General features: G+C 39.1%; 1 pseudogene; it reads right to left on the bottom strand.

Moving 5' to 3' along the window:
- On the bottom strand, nucleotides 4,742-8,120 carry LOC102167785 (annotated as a pseudogene).

A 19,592-nucleotide genomic window follows, 5' to 3' on the forward strand; every position in this document is an offset into this window, starting at 1 on the left:
TCCTTCTTAACAAAATGTAAAAGATGAACAGGCTCAAAACTCAACCACTTTTATTTTTTTTTAATCTTTGTCAAAACAGAATGAACATAGGCTATACCACTGCCTCCAAGAGTGGAGAGACAAATAAAGGAAGTCACAGCTTCTTGGAGCCTCAGAATAAACCTGTAATATGAGCTGTAGCTATGATGATTATATTGCTTATATTATAATGTACCATGAAAAGGGGAGGTTGAGAATGGGTGTAGAAGAAATCTCTGTACCTTTATTTAGCTCAGATTTGTTGTGAATCTTAAACTGCTCTAAAATATGGTCTTAGTACAAATTTTAAAAACTACTCTACTGAGAGAAGGTTAAAATAAACTATTTAAAAAAAACAAGGAATTTTGGAAAATATTCTGCAATAAGAAAATAAAGTATTCTTCAATTTTTAATTAGACTCTAAAGAGTCACTGATGGAACTCCCATATGCATGCATTCTCTCTCTCTCTCTCCCTCCCTCTCTCTCTCTCTCTCACACACACACACACACACACACACACACACACACACACTCAATAGCAAAAATACAATTCAAATCAAGATGGGCAGAGGATCTGAATAGAATTTTTTTTTCAAAGAAGATGGCCAACAGGTCCATGAAAAAGCTGTTCTCCATCACTGACTGATCATCAGCGGAATGCAAATCCTCAGGGAAATGAGATCCCACCTCATACTTGTCAGAATGGCTGTCATAAAAAAGAACACAAATCACAAATGTCGGCGAGGACATGGAGAAAAGGGGACACTTGTACACTGTTGGGATGTAAATCGGTGCAGCCCCTATGAAGAACAGTAGAGAGGTCCTCAAAAAAAATTAAAAATAGAACTACCACACACCCAAACACACACAGAGGGAGAGGGTGAAAACAGAAGTTAAAATAAATATTAAAAAAAAAAAAACAACTGGATTAGCAATCCAAAGATTGAAGGAAGGAAAATGTCCCAGTCTTTATTTTCTAGAATTTTCTAAGATAGCAGTTCTTAAAACAGAGCTTTCAGACTCCTGGGGTCAGTCCCCTGGATATATTCATTGCAATAGTCGAACAGTTTTCATAGTAACACTGAGATGCTATTTGTCTCTCTTATGGTGTTGACATATGTGCCCACGTTATAAAGTGGTTTGGGAAAACTACTTGGTTTCTTGGCACAACTCAAGGGAGTGGCACCAAACCTCAGGTTGTCATGGATTCTTCACAGCCAGGAACTGGTAAGGAAACCAACACACGAGAATGTATTTAAAAGTGCCCTAGTGAAACACAAAAATTACTACTTTTATTAACTCTCAACTCTCCAGTAACGCCCTTTGAGTTTACTGAGTGATGATAGGGAAGCCTTTTTAAAGCATTACTTCTGCATAGCTAAGTATGATGATTGCACCTTGGCTGGGGTAATTGTCTGAATTGAAAGCCAAATTGGCTCCTTTTTTCTCAGGAAGCACCATTTTTTACTTGAAATAAGAGCTATGTTTATTTAGAATTGAGTATTTGGAGGATTTTTTTTGATAGCAAAAAAGATGTTGAACCTGTCACTTTAGAAACAATGCCTTATAGTTTTTATTGCCAATGATAAACGCTGAGCTTTCAAGTGAAAATTAGAAATTTGGAATACTTGTATTCACCATTGTAAGACTGACATGACTTAATTCTTAAATATTTTTCTGGTGGACTGGGGATGAAATTAATGTGATGAGATTAATGTGCTAATATTGTAAAATGAAATGTGTCAACATTGAAAGATTAGCATAATTCAGGGAAACAATACTTTCCAAATGATTTGGGCATGATGTCACATAGCCACGTGTGGTGTAATTGTCCATTCAAAATTCAAGACAGACCAATAAATTTGAATGTAAAAGGGCAAAAAAACCCGGTATGCTTTCCCCAAGTATCTGAAAAAGGCAATTTCTATCATCCCCCCCTTTGCCAGCTACACATCTTTGTGAACTGGATTTTGTCCATATGCCTTAGTCTCAGTAGTCTATGACAACACAAAGAAGCAGGCGTAAGATAAAGTTTTCTTGGAGTTCCTGCCGTGGCTGAGTGGAAACAAATCTGACTAGCATCCATGAGGAGGTAGGTTCAAACCCTGGCCTTGCTCAGTGGGTTAAGGATCTGGTGTTGCCATGAGCTGCGGTGTAGGTTGCATATGATGCTCGGGTCCTGTGTTGCTGTGGTGTAGGCCAGTAGCTGCAGCTCCAATTCAACCCCTAGACTGGGAACCTCCATGTGCTGTGGGTGTGGCCCTAAAAGACAACCCCCCAAAAAAGAAGGAAGCTGTCTTAGTTTTGCAAAAATGTAAACTGATGTTCTCATTTTTCAGTTTTATAAAGTAGAGTAAATTTTTCATAAAAATTGGTTGTTATTTAAAATATTTAATTAACAAATATTTAAAAATATTCTCATACTCTTTTTAATATACTAACTATCCATGAATATCAGTGAATGCAAGCCACATAAGGAAAAGCTCTCTGACCCCAAAAATGATTTAACACTCTAAAGCCATATTGGGAAGGAAAAAAAAAAGTTTGCAAACCACTGCTTCAAGCAGTCCTGGGTTGCACATTTGTAGGGAAGATGGTTGACGCAGGTGACCTGTAAGTCGCTACTCCCTCCTGAATATTCTTTTCATCCTTATTGCTCATTACACTGTTTTCTTCTGACCTTTCTCCAGTTCAGCTCTTTACTCTTTTCCAGTCTCTTCCAAGTAATTTTGAATATTGGTTTTCCCTAAGGTTGACTCCTTGCCATTCGCAACTTCCTCTAACTTCTCCCTGGGGGACTGTTGTGGAAGAGAGTCCATCTGCCGTGCATGGCACTGTCCATTTTTACGATGTATGCAGAGCGTAAAGCTATGAGCACTCTTTCTCCAGGGAATTCCTTTAGGTTGTGTTTTCAACAAGGGACGCTGAAGGATGAGGGAAAATCTTCCCCCAACCCAAAAGCAAACTGACTTCTCTTTTGATAAAAGCAGTAGATTCCTCAAGCTCAGTCTTCCTCTTCTCTGCACAGCCTGCTGCCTGTGCCAGCAGAAGGCATGGACCACCTTCTCACCCTCTGGGATCTAAGTGGCATGGACCAGCGAACAGAAACACACAGGGACATCTGGCTTCGCTGTCTGTTTCATACCCAGGTGCCAGGTGCTTTCTGCCAGCACCTAAGAAACATTGGCGGACAAATTTGGGAAGGTTCAAGTAGAATTAAACCCTTGACCTTGTGCAGGTCTTGAGTGTGACCGTTTTCTCAACTGCGGCTCCCGGGAAAATTCAGAAAGAGCAGTCATTTTAAAATATATGATTTTAGCCCGAATTATTGCCCCAGATCCAGATGGTCTACTAGGACAATATGAAGAAGGCACAGGGCCTGCCCTATTTGCTCAAAGTCTCGTTGTGTAAGGTAATTCACTTCCTCAATGGGTATACAATCCTTGAAGTAGGGATCACAGCATTTAGATCATCTGTATTCTTTGCAGACCTAAATTTTACATTAGACCATAGCCACACTTCGGTAAGGTCTTCACTAAGAATTAGTTTGTCAGTGATGATAATATTTCCTTCGTTGGTTCTCCAGTATCGGCTAAGAATTCTCAGGCAATAATTCAGAAGTAAATCCTTTCCCCAAATCCCATACGTCCCTGTTTTTTTTTTTTTTCTTCTTCTTCTTCTTTTCTTCCATCACTTCCAGAAATATAATTAATTTAGCCTGAGAGCTTTTCACAAGTTGCAGCCCCAGCCCATGGCCTTTCCGACAGTGAGCCTCTGAGAGTGTCTGGAAACTTAACAGAGCAGAGAGCTATAGCCAAGCCTTCTGTTCAGATGCACCAAATGCAACATGTTGGTTCCAAGAGAGCGATGTCTGCTCATCAGCATCACCATGGCCAGAAGCCAAACCCTTGCATGGACACAGTGCCCCTGAGTGGGGAAGAAAAAATATCCCTCATAATGACATTTTAGTTATGGTTTCAGAATCCCAACAATGAACAACATTTTTCCTTAGTGAAAAACAAAATATAAACTTTCATATTGTAATTCAGGCTAGGGTCATGTTTCAGGAGGGCTTCCGCAAGACAGCACAGACGAGGGGAAACTCCCAGAGGCAGCTACACAGTGCTAAACGTTGGCTTGAACAATGGCCAAACAATGTCAATGAGGAGTTCTCCCAGGTCAGTGAGGTCACCTGGCTTCTTACTGTATAAATTGCAGAACCACGCCTTAGGACTTTCACAGCAGCATTTGTGGAGCCCCCATGATATCCACAGATTGTTTAAGTAGTTTCTGTAAGTATATACTTTATTTTCTACCTCTGCCAACTACGACTAATTAATAACCACCTTCAGGATGAGCCTATTCCAGAATTTAAAACCAAGCTTTGATCTTGTTATGACATTGATAGAGAGTCCCTTAAAACTGGCCATCAGAGGAAGCATAGATTCAACCACTATTCCAACTTCAAGTATTGCTCGAAAATAATAGAAATGAATATACAATACGTACATAGGTACCTAAAATATAAATATGGAGATCTTGCAGGTTCTGTTCCACACTACTGCAATAAAGCAAAGGTCACAACAAAGCAAATCACTCAAATTTTTGCTTTCCCAGTGCATATAAAAGTTATATTCATACTATACTATAGTGTATTAAATATGCCACAGCATTATGTCTAAAAAATAATATACATACCTTTAATTTACAAATACTTCATTGCTAAAAGTTGCTATCACCTGAGCCTTTAATAAGTGATAATCTTTTTGCTGAGGTAAGATCTTGTCTCAATGTTTATGGCTCCCAATGGATCAGGGTGGTGGTTGCTAAAAATTGGGGTGGCTAAGGCAATTTCTTAAAATAAGATGCCAATGAAGTTTGCCATACTGATTAACTCTTTCGTACATATACAATTTCTCCATAGCATGCAATGCAGTTTGAAAGCCTTTACCCATAGCGGAATTTCTTTCAAAATTAGTATCAGTCTCTTCAAAACTGCCTTTGCTAGATCAACTAAGTTTATGTAATAGTCTAAGTCCTTTATTGTCATTTCCACCTCCTGCCAAGCATCTTCACCAGGACTAGATTCCATCTCTAGAAATTACTTTCTTTGCTCATACATCAGAAGCAACCCCTCATCAGTTACATCTTTATCATGAGATTATAGCAATACAGTCACATCTTCAGGCTCTACTTCTAATTCTAGCTCTCTTTCTATTTCCACCTCATCTGCTGTTACTTCCTCCCCTGAAGTCTTGAACACTTCAAAGTCATCCATGAAGGTTGGAATCAACTTCTTCCAAACTCCTGTTAATATTGATATTTTTACCTCTTCCTAGGAATCACAAATGTTCTAATTGGCATCTAAAGTGGTGAATTCTTTCAAGAAGGTGTTCAGTTTATTTTGCCCAGTTCCCTCAGAGAAATTACTGTCTATGGCAGTTCTAGCATTGTGGAATGTATTTCTTAAATGATGAGACTTGAACTTTGAGATTACTTCTTGATCAGTGGTCTGCAGAATAAATGTGTTTGCAGACATGAAAACAACATTAATCTCATTGTCCATCTCCATCAGTGGTCTTAGGTGATCGGTGCATTGCCAGAGAGCAGTCATATCTTGAAAGGGATTTGTTTTTTGTTTTCTGAGCAGTAGGTCTCAACAACAGGCTTGTGGATGCCAGCGGGGAGGAAGTGAGATGAATGGCGAGTTTGGGGTGGATACAAACTGTAACATTTGGAGTGGATTGACCATAGGCACCTACTGTACAGCACAGGGAATTGTGTGGGTCACTCTGCTGTACAACAGAAGTTGAAGAAATAATTTAAAAAAAAAACAAAAAAAAATGTTCAGCAAACCATGTTGTAAACGGATATGCCATTATTCAGATTTTATTGTTCTATCTATAGAGCACAGGCTGCATAGATTTAGCATAATTCTTAAGGGCTCTAGGTTTTTTTGAATGATAAATGAACATTGGCTTCAGCTTAAAATCACCAACTGCATTAGCCCCTAGCAAAAGAACTATCATGTCCTCTGATGCTCTGAAGCCAGGTACTAACTTCTCTTCTCTAGCTGTGAAAGTCCTATGTGGTATTTTCCCCAATATCAGGCTGTTTCATCCCCACTGAAAATCTGTTGTTTTTTTAACGTGGCCACTTTCATTAATTATCTGAGCTGGATCTCCTGGGTAACTGGTTGCCGTTTCTACATCTGCATTTGCTGCTTCACCTTGTACCTTCATGTTTAAGGAGAGGACTTCTTTCCCTGAACCTTGTAAACAAACCGCTGGTTTCTGCTGCATTTGCAAAAACATATTTCAGGGCAATGATGGTAGAAAATACAGTGTATATTCTAATGAATTTCAGCCCCTCCTAGAAACTAGTAGTATTTATTTGTTCAGGGTTTTCAAAAATTCCACAAGAAATCCTAGAAAAATCAAGGTATATCCCGTCTTCAGTTAAGCAAAGAATACATTACTTTTCTAAATTACTAATGCTACTTTGAATAAGTATTACTCTTGAAGCCTTAAAGAAAAAAAATACATATAGAAGGAGTTTTCTTGTTACTAAGCAGGTTAAGGATCCGGTGTTGTTACTACAGCAACCCAGGTCACTGCTACGGCCAGGGTTTGATCCCTGGCAGGGGAATTTCCACATGCCATGGGCGAGGCCAAAAAATGCATGTGGCAGAAATTACAGGGCTTCGTCTTAATGTACAATGGACACGTTGACTGGTTTGTAATGATCTTTTATTTTGTCAGGGCCCTAAATATCTGTGACTTTCATGATTTTCCTAACCAGGTAATATCACAATACTCACCTCGTCAAATCTTTTTGGATGCGTTCTTGAAGAAAGTTTCACGAATTCCAAGTAGAGTGACTCCTGGGGAGCACTGGATAAACTGCAATATTATAAATAATTGGGTTGCAGAAAGTAGCATATTTATATGCGTGCCTTCCTGTCTCTGCTGTATTGAATTCTCCCCCTCAGCTTGAGTCTAACCTTAGTGAAATACAGTGCAGAGGCCATTCACATGGAGCAGCTGTATATGAAGCATCAGGAATACCAGATATAAAGTATGAGGAAACGGGGGCTCTTTCAGAAGCCTTTGCACCTGTTGAAGAAGGACCAGCACGTCTTTGCTCCTCCATGCTGTGGATGCCTAGTCCCTGCTGCGAAGCTGTTTCCTACCCTCCAGGCCTCATTGTCTTACCAACCGTGGAAGCTGACATTTTTCCTCTTGTTTGTGTGTGCATTTAGAAAAGGTTCTTGAAGGGGCCCCTGAGGGAAAAGCAGCGTGCAGATCTAGTGAGAAAAAGAAAGAAGAAAAAAGCCACCAAAAAGAACATTACCCCCTACCCAAACCGCAAAGTTAACGAAACAACTAAATAAATAAAAATGTAAAAGAAGGAAGAAGCTTTGGGGGCAATTGAAGTCGCTCTGTCACCTTGATTTAAGAGAATTATTTTAAGTAAATGGTTGGTAATACGACTGAGAGCTACGCTTTGAGGGAAGTTGGAGCTGGGAAAGGCTATGAAATATCTTATCCAGTTCTTAAAATAAAATAGACTAGCCGGCTACAAAATGTTTGAAATAGGTACAAGGTAATTTTTATTACTTCTATATTTATAAAGCACTGCCCAATAATATAGGGCATATGAATGACTTTAATATGTAGGTGCATCTAAAATAAGCCCACCAAATACATATGTAGACATATACCTTATTATATAAATAGTACTAATATTATCAGTATTAATTACATCTTTAATTCGATGATTTTATATAGAGAGATACCATTTATGTACACAATCGAATCTTTGTGTTCCATTTTGTGTTCATTTTTATTTATAAAATTGTGTTTTAAACTGAAAGTGCTGCTATTTTAGAAAGACTTAACATGTTCTGTTTTTGTAATGCAGGTAACTCATACTGGAGGACTGAACTTGAAATTTTTGAATTAATGTTAACACGGTGGGGGGGTCAACAGTTGGTTCAGCGGTCAGGAAATCGATGACATTTGGATGACTTGGCCATGTGCTCTAGTGGCAGTGCTGCCTGAAGGTGAATCCTTACCCTCTTCTCTCCCAGATACGTCATCCCTTAGTCACCATCTTGCAAATTACTCCTCTAGGTAGAGAAAATCGTTGCAAAGAGACCCCATTAAAAGACATTTCTTTTTTGTTTAGGATGACCATATGAACTCAACCTAGGATAAGTAGTTCCAGTCTAAAAGTGTTGGTTCTTGCATTAGGAAAAGGACAGGGCTGTGCCAGCTCAAGGTAAATCTGATTCTTTGTGGTGCAAATATGTCCGGGGGCAGATATCCCTCACACAGCTAGATTCCAGACAGTGGAACCATGGTGGGGGCACTAACAGCTGGGGAAGGAAAGGGATACAAAGTCAATTAAAATAAAAATTGACGAAAGGAAAACCTGCGTGCGAATTGAGAAGAAAATGGAGCTGATACAGTAAGTACAAGTGATAGCTCATATTAGATCAGCTGGGAAGAAGGACGTGACTTCAGGTGCCTGGGGCTGGCCGTGATCTCTCATCAGTCTCGCCAGAGAGAGAGCCATCTGCCCCAATTAGGGACACGATGCAAAGCCATGGTCTTTTGGGAAGAGCACGTACTCAGTGCCAACTGAAAGAGATAAAAGAGATCCCCACTGGAAAAACCGCCCAACCTGGGCTTATTCCCTGGAAGTGCTGTGACAGACTCTGGATCTGATAAATAGTGTAGCGAAGAAGCACCCTTGCCTTGTGGTAATTACAAAAGCGATGCCACAAAGGGAGATTCTTTCCATCAGCTCGAAGACTGAGCCTTCCATGCTTAACCTCCTTCAACCTCTGTTTTCTTATTCCTCCATGGGTTCAGTACAGTTACTTCTGCCGTGTCCAGAACCCCATATAACCATCACCATTTTATTTTATTGTATTTTTTTGCCTTTTAGGGCCACAGGGTGTCATATGGAAGTTCCCAGGCTGGAGGTCGAATCAGAGCTGTAGCTGCCGGCCTACACTACAGCCAGAGCAACGCCAGATCTGAACCACCTCTGCGACCTACACCACAGCTCACAGCAACCCTAACCCTAACCCTTACCCTAACCCTAACCCTAACCCTAACAACCCACTCAGCAGGGCCAGGGATCCAACCCACGGGCCTCGGGGATACTAGTCAGGTTCTTTACTGCTAAAGCCACAATGAGAACTCCCTGGTCACCAATTTTTAATGTTGGGTTTGACACTGTTATCATTGATGGAGACAGCCACATACGGCAGCCTTCTGCGGTGGGCATCTGGAAGTTGTTCTATTGGCCTCTGCATAAGGTGGGCTTTGATGGGAACTAGCTATGCCAAGATACGTGTCTCAAGGAGCAGCATCTTTGAGGGGTGGCAGCGGGTGTGATCAGAGGAGGACGAATTACAGTTCTGCATTAGAAAGACTTGGATGCTTGACTTTCCTGGTCCTTTATATAACGTTGCTTTACTTGATAAGTAGAGAAAAGGATCCCAAAGGAGAGGGGGAAAAAAGCACATATACATTTTAGTACGGCAAACAGGAAGTGTGTGGACATGAGGATGGTACGAAATACGGGACAGGGTGAAGAAGGCCAGGGCAGACTTTGGACCGTGAAGGGAGGCTTTACATCATCTGGTTTAGGGAAGAGTGTTTATGTTAAAGCCTGTGCAGGATATTTGAAGGGAGGCCCTCTTAAAAATGCCAAATGCACGCTTCAGGGTTTCTTCAAATGCTGGTCCTTTAAGCAGATGTAAGAAACATCTGCTGTGTTTAAAATTTACAAACAGCTTTGGTTCAATGATACTATGGGCTGATACAATGTACCCAGTCCTGAATGCCAGCTTTTCAGAGGAAAAAGTCAGGCCCGATCAGCATAGATCAGAGTCAGCCTTAGTTATGTGCATTTCTGGAAATGCATCAGAGGCAGTTTAATATTTTCTATCGTTTGAAAAAATTGTGCCAGGAGTTCCCGTCGTGGTTCAGCGGGAACAAATCTGACTAGCAGCCATGATGACGCAGGTTCGATCCCTGGCATCGCTCAGTGGGTTAAGGATAGAGCATTGCCATGAGCTGTGATGTAGGTCGCAGATGCAGCTCGGATCTGGCATTGCTGTGGCTGTGGCATAGGCCAGCGTCCACAGCTCTGATTCAACCTGAGACCCTCCATATGCCACAGGTGTGGCCCCAAAAAACAAACAAAAAAACAAACAAAAAATACATTAATGGGAAAACTGGTGAATTCTGAATAAAATCTGGAGTTTAATTAATAGTGTTGAAATAATAGTACTACTGAGATATTGAACTAATTAGGGCAATGGCATTGTATCAATTAATTTCTTATTTTTGACCAATATGTAATGATTATTTAAGACAGTAACTTTAGGGTAAACTGGGTTAAGGGTGTTTGAGAACTCTGTACTTTCTTTTCTTTTTTCTTTTTCTTTTTCTTTTTCTTTTTTTTTTTTTTTTTTTTTTTTTTTTGTCTTTTTGCCTTTTCTAGGGCCGCTCCCGTGGCACATGGAGATTCCCAAGCTAGGGGTCTAATTGGAGCTGTAGCCACCGGCCTACACCAGAGCCACAGCAACTCGGGATCCGAGTTGCATCTGCAAACTCCACCGCAGCTCATGGCAACGCCAGATCCTTAACCCACTGAGCAAGGCCAGGGATCGAACCCGCAACCTCATGGTTCCTAGTTGGACTCGTTAACCACTGCACCACTACAGGAACTCCTCATGTTTTTTAATATATTCATTTTTAACACTTGCAATTTTTGAAAAACTGAATAAAAACATAAACTGTGTTTTCCATGTGCCAGAGAGATACATTTTAATCTTTTATTTTCTTCTTTTCTTGGTTATTGTTCTACATTTTTTTTTTTTTTTGTCTCTTTGCTATTTCTTTGGGCTGCTTCCGCAGCATATGAAGGTTCCCAGGCTAGGGGTCGAATCGGAGCTGTAGCCACTGGCCTACACCAGAGCCACAGCAACGCGGGATTCGAGCCGTGTTTGCAACCTACACCACAGCTCACAGCAATGCCGGATCGTTAACCCACTGAGCAAGGGCAGGGACCAAACCCGCAACCTCATGGTTCCTAGTCGGATTTGTTAACCACTGCGCCACGACGGGAACTCCTATTGTTCTACATTTTAAGCTACTGAGTATTGAAAGAAGAAATAACACAAGAAAAAATCTCAAAATTTGTAAGAATGTCTGCTTTTGAATCATATCTACTTTTAGGCTTCTGCAAATGATAAGGAATCTTACATATAACTTTTAAATTCACACTCTTCATTAAATCTCTCTACACCTCATTTTCCAGGAAAAAAAAAAATCTTGTGAAAATTTGTTAGCTCATGCATGCTGATAATACTAGAACTTTTGAGAGACTATACTTTTGTCAGAGAAATTAAGCCTAAGGGAAACATCTACTAAGATTGTTGATGAAATTGATCACTTAACACCAAAAAACAGGTGGATTTGTCTAAGCAGTGAAACAAGTTTGCCCTTCAAATTCCACCACATTGTCCCAGGTTAAGGTACTCTGATGTGTCCTGGTATTATTTTTCTTGTAAGATTTATTTGTCCAGCTTGACATCAATAATGGATTTTAGGAGTTCCCGTTGTGGCTCAGTGGTTTAAGAACCCGACTAGTGTCTGTGAGGATGAGGGTTTGACCTGTGGCCTTGCTCAGTGAGTTAAGGATCAGGCGTTGCCACAAGATGCAGCATAGGTTGCAGATGCGGGTCAGGTCTGGTGTAGCTGTGGCTGTGGTGTAGGCTGCAGCTGCAGCTCTGAATAGAACTCTACCTAGCCCAGGAAGTTTTATATGCCAAAAGTGTGGCATTAAAACAAAAAAATAAAATAAAAATAACGGTTTTAAGGTGCTAAAGATGTAGTTTTAGAAGTATGATATGTATGCCAATCTCTTATCTTTTAACAATTTTTTTTCAAAACTCTTTCCAGCTTTCTCTAATTGTGCTCATATTTTGGTTTATCTTAATTAGCAGATTGTAATATAGTCATTACAACCATAAAACATTTTGTAGTCTAGTGACTTCACATTACAATGTCTGATTTAATTCTTACAAGAGCAAGAATTTATAAACCTCATACAGTGCATTGGCCATTGAATGACTTTATTAGACTAGAGCACAAGATTCTAACTCATATTTTAATTTCAAACTTAGTGATTTAGTTTCTGTTTTACTCTTTATGACAGCTAAATTTTTGATTTGGTGATATATTTGACCTTATTTTATTTTGTTTGTTGGAAGTTTGGGGAGTTTTTCAAATAGGCATGCAAGAGTTGTGTATTCATCCATTATCTTAATTTACCAAAATATTTCAGGTTAAAATTGGACATAAATATGAAAAGTGTCTCTTGAAAAATGGTGGTTTTTTTTCCTGACTTTTGAAATTCACCTTGTAAGAAAGATGTAGTAGCTGTGATAGGAAAACACACACACATATTTCAGTTGATGCATTTGGGGCTGTCGCTATTCTGCTTTTTAAAACAGTTTCATTTTGGTGGGTTTGCTGTGAAAATTCATACAGCTTTGAACAAAATAATTAAACCACATGTGAGAAATTTATTTCAAATTAGCATCCATAATGCTTTACTCATGTTTAGGGCTCTATGATATTTCTTTAAGAAATAATGATTAAAATACTACCCACAAAACATCTTCCATGTTACAAAAGTTTCCAGGGTTCTGTGAAATCAGGGTGTGGCCTTGACATTTGCCCAGAATAAAAGAAGAGAAATAATATTAGTTTGAGTTTATAACTTTGACCTGTATACATTTTAACTCTTTTTAGAAAAAATATAGTAATTCTCTACTTTTGAAAAATTCAGTGTAAATTAATACTTAATAAACCTGTACAATTTTCTTTCTTTTTCTTTCTTTTCTTTTACAGCAGTCCCCCAAAGCCATGGTCTTTTCTCTGTTGGTTTCTTAATAACTCAGAAGTGGTACTTTTTTTTTTTTTTTACAAATTCTTTCTACATACAACTGAGGGGTTTAAATTTTCATTTTGGTTTGTTTGCTTGTTTGTCTTCTCCTCTGGTTGACTGATTTGGTGATTGATTTTTGTGGTAAGAACACTGACCATGCAACCTACCCTCTTTGATACCCTCTTTGTGCAATACACCATCGTTACCTGTAGGCTCAGGGTACAGTAGATGGCAGGAACTTAACCATTTGGCATAACTGAAACTTTATGTGCCTCGGTCAACTGCTCATTTTTGCTTCCCATAAGCCCCTGGCAGCTCTCATTCTATTCTGTCTATTTCTCAGGTACGTGGAATCATAGAGTATTTATCTTTCAGCAACAACAGGGATGATCTTGACTGTATCAGCCTCGGATGTCCCTTTAACCCTGTTCAGAGGGAAGATATTATTACTTTGTTGCAAATATAAACAACAGTGCTGCAATGGGGTTGTCTTACTGGGATTTCTCCATGCCCACACACATTGTGCAGAACCTTCCACTTTTCCCTCCCATGGAATAAGATTTCATCGTGACTGCAATACTAGTTTTCTATTTCTGCTGTAACCACCACAAGCCAGTGGCTTAAGACAACAAAAATATATTCTCTTACTATTCCGGGGTAAAGAGTCTAAAATGGGCTGTCTGAGATGCTCTCTGGAGGCTGTGGGGGAGACAGCATCTCCTTGCCTTCTCCAAAGTTTAAGGGCAGCCCACACCCCTTAGCTCATGACCCCGCATCACTCTTGCCTCTATTTCCATCACTACAGCTCCTTCTCTGACCTCTCCTCTTCCCTCTTATAAGGACTCTTATGATTATATTGGACCCATCCAGAAAAGCCAGGAATTTTTCCCTCTTTCAGGATCTTTAACTCAATCACAGCCACAAAATCGTTCGCATATAATATCACATATTCACAGGTTCTGGGATGAGCTGGTGACAGATTTAATAGAATAATATCCAAGACCCTTTCGTCACTACACTTGAACCCACTTTATCCATCGCTGTCCTCTCCTAATTCCTTACCGGTGTTTCCGAACAAAGCCACGCCAAATCGTCTGCAGTTCTCTGAAGCCATCCTCTTCTTTTGGAATTTCTTAATTCTTTTGCTTCCTTCTGCTGCAATGCATTTTCAGACTTTTTCTACCAGACTAATTCCTACTCATCCATGTTTTATTTTAATTACAAACCACTTTAAACATATGGAAAGAAACAGAAAATAACAGAACAGACCTCTGCACTCCATCTCCCAAGATTAACCAGATGTTAGCATTGTGCTCTATTTGTTTTGAGTTTCTCTTTGCATTTTTTAGAGAAATGAAACATTATAGACACCGCCAAAGCCCCACTATCTCCTATTTTCACCCTAATCTCCAGATGAACACCTAAGTTGATATTTATTGTTTTATAAACTCTACATATTATAGTTTTATCGCTATTAGACTAGAATACTGATTTAAACATGGATTCATTTACAATTTGATTTTTTCACTCAACATTATATTGTTTTTAGATCTTATGCATGTGGACACATACCATGTATTAACTCTTCTAGAATATTATAGATCATTAAAAAGTATTTATCCAAAATCTACTTAGATTTATCCAAAATCTACATTTTTTGGTGTAAAAAGTATTTATCCAAAATCTACATTTTTTGCTATTACAAAGGATGTTGCAATAGAAAGTAATGCAAAAATCTCCCTTTGCTCGTAGGCAGTTTCCTTAGCATAGACACCTATAAATAGTATTGTATATTCTACTTAATACTATGAAACTATTCTCTAATGTGTTGGACTAATTCATATCCTTCTATTCTATCACAATTTGATATTATCTGATTATTTAAATCATCTTTTTATTGTGAAAAAATATGCCTTTCATATTTATTGATCATATTTGTCTCCTGGTGAAGATAAAAATATCTTCATATTTGAAATATGTTCCTATTGTTATTCAGTTTCCTTACTCTGTAAATTGAATTCAATATGGGTAGATTTTCTTTTTATGTTGTTTATTTATGGTTGAGCCTTGTTTAAGAGATCCTTCAAACTTGAAGGCATAGAGATACTCAATGATCTTTTATTCTAACTATCATAGATTTATTATTCAAATATTTTCACTTAATATATGTGAAATGTGTTTATAATATGAGGTAAGAATCTAAAGATGTAGAAATATACATGTTTGTTTCTGGGCTCCCTATTTTGGTGCATTTGTTTATTTGTTGGTTCTTGTGCCAGGACTATCCAATGCTACTTACCTGACCACTTTATTAGAACCTAATAGGTAAGAAAAACTCTCCCTTCCTCATCTTTCTTCTTTTCCTTCTCTTCCTCCCTCATTAAAAAAAAAAAAACAACAAAAAAAAACAAAAAAAACTTCATTTTTTAGAGTTTTATTATTATTATTTTTTTCTTTTTATGGCTGCACCTGTGGCATATGGAAGTTCCAGGGCCAGAGATCAAATGCAAACTGCTGCTGCGACCTACACCACAGCTGCAGCAATGCTGGATCCTTAACCCACTGTGCCGGGCCAGGGAGTGAACCTGCACCATCACAGAGACAATGCTGGGCTTTAAGCCACTGTGCCACAGTAGGAACTCTCTTTTCTGGCATTTTATCTTTCCATTATTCCTTCAGTGTATTTGTTATTCTCAACCAGTATTTCTTGTTAGACATAAGACTATTTCAGTGTGTATAGTTTGTCATATTACCAGAATAAAGCAAGATCTCACTGTAGTTAATGATTTATTTCACATATTTCATTTCGGCATCCATATTTATTTTTAAAAATTAGGGTTTGACCAACCATCAAAATATCCTACTTGGATAGGCATCATATTGGATCAGGAAACTGGCTAGCCTAGGAGTTCCCATTGTGGCATAGTGGAAACAAATCCGACTAGGAACCATGCGGTTTTGGGTTTGATCCCTGGCCTCTCTCAGTGGGTTAAGGATCTGGCATTGCTGTGGCTGTGGTGTAGGTCGCAGATGCAGCTCCGACTTGACCCCTAGCCTAGGAACCTCCATGTGCCATGGGTACGGAGCTAAAAAGACAAAAAGACAAAAAAACAAAAAACAAAAAAAAAAACTGGCTAGCTTAAGCAATTTAAGGCACAATTTTACCCAACACTCCTGTGACATAATTAGGAGTCTGTCTTTCCTCTATTCTTTTGTTTCCTCTCTGAGCTAGTACCCTAAAGGGTTTTTTTTTTGTTTGTTTGTTTTTTTGTTGTTTGTTTGTTTTTCCAGTTTGGTGTCACATTTTTACAAGTGACACTATACATTCATTTTCATGATTATAGTTATAAACAACTGAAACAAAATCATGTTTTTCCTAATGCTCTTGGCAAATGTTCTAGGTCAAGTCCTGGTGACTACATGTACATTCTTCACCAAAGTTTTGAGTGAAATAAAGCTGTTGAAAATTGGCCAGTCTTGGATTATATGCCCATCAGGGGCTGGAGTTTGGGACACATGGTGGATCCCACATGAACTAAATGAGAGAGGGCTAAACACCCCACAAGAGAGACATATTTGTTACAAGAAGTGAAAAAGACTGGAAGAAACCGCTGTAATTATCACAGTCGTCTGGAGCACTTGTCACGTCTACAGATGGAATTGGACAATGGCTTCTCCAAACTTCCACTGGACTTCGCAAGACTGAAGACTCTGCAGCACTGGTAACGATGCCCTACTAAGCTGTCTGTTTGGTTGTTTCTTCCACCATTACGTAAGCCCTTCCAGGTCCGAAAGCGTTTTCAGTTTTATCCTTGAAATCTCAGTTCCTAGCCGTTTGAAGGTGCATCAAGTATGGTGATAGAAGAAAGAAAGGAAGAGGAAAGGAAGAAATGGAGAGAAAAGAAACCTATACAAAGAAAGGTTTAATAAATTTCCAGCATCACCTCACGTTAATGATAGAGATTAAAGTAGAACCCAATTTCTATAAACACAGTCAACTGAATATTGTTTGTTATATGCGTATGCCTAAGTGACATCCCAGGAATATTTATAGTGCTGGTGAGGAAGTAAAGCTAATGAAACTGAAAAATGAAAGAAAAAAAAAAAGAACATACCTTGTCTTTTATTAAACTAGTTCATGGAGAGGATTAGTTTTATTTTTTTCAGAACTTCCAATTTTATCATTTGGATTCAAGCACCAATGTTGCAACTCTCTATTTTTGCCTTTGTTTGGTTCAATGTCATCTTCAGGTTGACAAAGTAGCCACAGGGGTGTGAACATCCTTGATCTTAGATCCTCCCATCATGATGTCTGGGGTAAGACTGTCTCCTTCAGGAACTGCTTTGGAGGAAAGAGTAAGATTAACTTTAAGAGTCACTGATAAGTAAATACCCCTTGGTATTCCCTTGACCGTGACTGCAGTTGCTTTACAAGTAAGTCCTCCTTCTCAAAGGATGAGCCTTTCTGGATGCCTTACATCAATCAGGGCCACTGAGAAGTCATTGCATCAACGGCCTCCAAAACATGTAGCTCAAAATATGAACAGTTGCTTTCGAAAAGGAAATCTTAGAGAGCTTCTAACCAGAAGGTGAATAAAGGAAGGTCGGACAGTAAAAACCAGCACTTCTGGACATTACTTTCTGCCTAAGAAGAGACGGTAATCGCTCTGCAGATGATGGCAGCTGCTTGCTTAATGGGTTTATGTGCAATAGTTATTTGTATTTGCTACTGAATAATTGTTTGCTGCTGACGATGTTAATTTTCTCCTGACAACTCTGAATTACTCTCCTAGTTCCCATTTCCTTCTGAAAGGGTTGTCTCCCAAACTTGGTAAGACCACCCACACGGCGGTGGAATCCCACATGGTGAAAACTCTATGTTGTAATTTCTAGATCTAGTTACATATTTACTTTGTATAGGAGAATAAACCCCAAATTCAGCAACATTGAAGGGATTGCTAAAACTTGATTCATGTATTTTACAGAGCCGAGAGTCCAGTTGGTGTCACCCTAATGTTAGTTCCCGTTGGCACGTTCTTGCTCTTGAATTCCCCTCATTTTCCCTTCCACTAATGCAGTGAGTCTGCATTAGAAGAGGTCTGTCTTGGTGTGTTTGATCCCCCACACCTTCCCTGAGAAAAGGAAGTCATTAATAAACTGAAAAGTTCTTTTTTTTCCCCTTTCGAGCTCCTGCTGGTCCAGTGTAAACTATGACACTGGTCATGTCAACAAAGTATAATCAGCAAGAAGATAATCCACATGCTATTCCCCAGACTTAGCTGCACCAGAGTCACTTCCATTTGATAGTTTTCAAAACTTGTCAATATACTGCAGCCACGAGAGCCACTGACCTTAACCAGATGTGAGAGTTTGGCGGGCCTGTCAGTCCCTGGGGAAGCCTTGGCCAAGTTTTGAAATCTTTGACCTTCTTCTCACCCTCCAACAGCAGAAGCAATAATCCAAAATGTTTTATCTTACTTGTATGTTGACTTTTTGCCCCTGCAGATGTGCATTTTATATTTTTATTTTTTTTCTTTCTTCACGTTTTTGTCTCTTTTATAACTTTATTTCTTTAATCTTGGTGAAAGGAGAAAAATTATTTTCCTTTAATTCTTGAGGGAAAGTAGGATAGGAAGATACGACATCATCTTGGCAGATTGAAATAACTCAGAAGTGTATTATAATACCTTACAGATGTATAGAACTTTGGTTTAGAAATCTCTTTTGTGTGTATTAGTTCAAATCTCACAAAGACCAGTGAGATAAGAGGCACAGAAAATTGAAATTAAACTGACGTAAGAGCGACCACGCAAATCTAGTCCCAATTCCATTGTCCTTTTCACAACTATCTCCTCCATGTCTTAGCGTTGGATAAAACCTGTGGAACAGGGTAAAACACACGCATTTATTCACTTTTTGAAATTTGCACTTACTGTTTTTTTAGAGCCGCACCCACGACATATGAAGGTTCCCAGGATAGGGGTCGAATCAGAGCTGTAGCCACCAGCCTACACCACAGCCACAGCAAGGCTGGATCTGAGCCACGACCTACACCACAGCTCATGGCAACGCTGTGACCAACGTTAAACATAACAATTTATGTTTGTCAGTATTATCTCAATAAATCTGAAAGACAGAGACACATAGAGAGAGACCAAGGTTAGTGATTTTTTATGGACGTACCCACGGGAAGCCATTTCAGGGTAGGATAATAAATTAGTCTAAAAAACGTGCATTGGAATGATCTTATGAACACTTGTAACTCTGGAATGAGAACAAACTAGAGGAACAAGTAAGTGTATGTTATTGCTTTTTTCTTTTCTTTTTATTTTAGGGCTGTACCCACAGCATGCGGAAGTTCCTAGGCTAGGGGTCTAATTGGAATTGCACCATGACTTACACAACAGCTTGAGGCAATGCTGGGTCTTTAAACCACTGAGCAAGGCCAGGGATTGAACCCGCTGAATTCTTAACCTGCTGAACCATAATAGGAACTCCTGTGATTGCTTTAAAAATGCAAGAACCCAAAGTGAACCTGGAGCTGATAGGAAGAGATTTACACGGATATTGGAATATATCAGGGGTCAGTGGGTTC

This window comes from Sus scrofa, chromosome 11 (genome assembly GCF_000003025.6).
Source record: "Sus scrofa isolate TJ Tabasco breed Duroc chromosome 11, Sscrofa11.1, whole genome shotgun sequence".
Classification (NCBI taxonomy): domain Eukaryota; kingdom Metazoa; phylum Chordata; class Mammalia; order Artiodactyla; family Suidae; genus Sus; species Sus scrofa.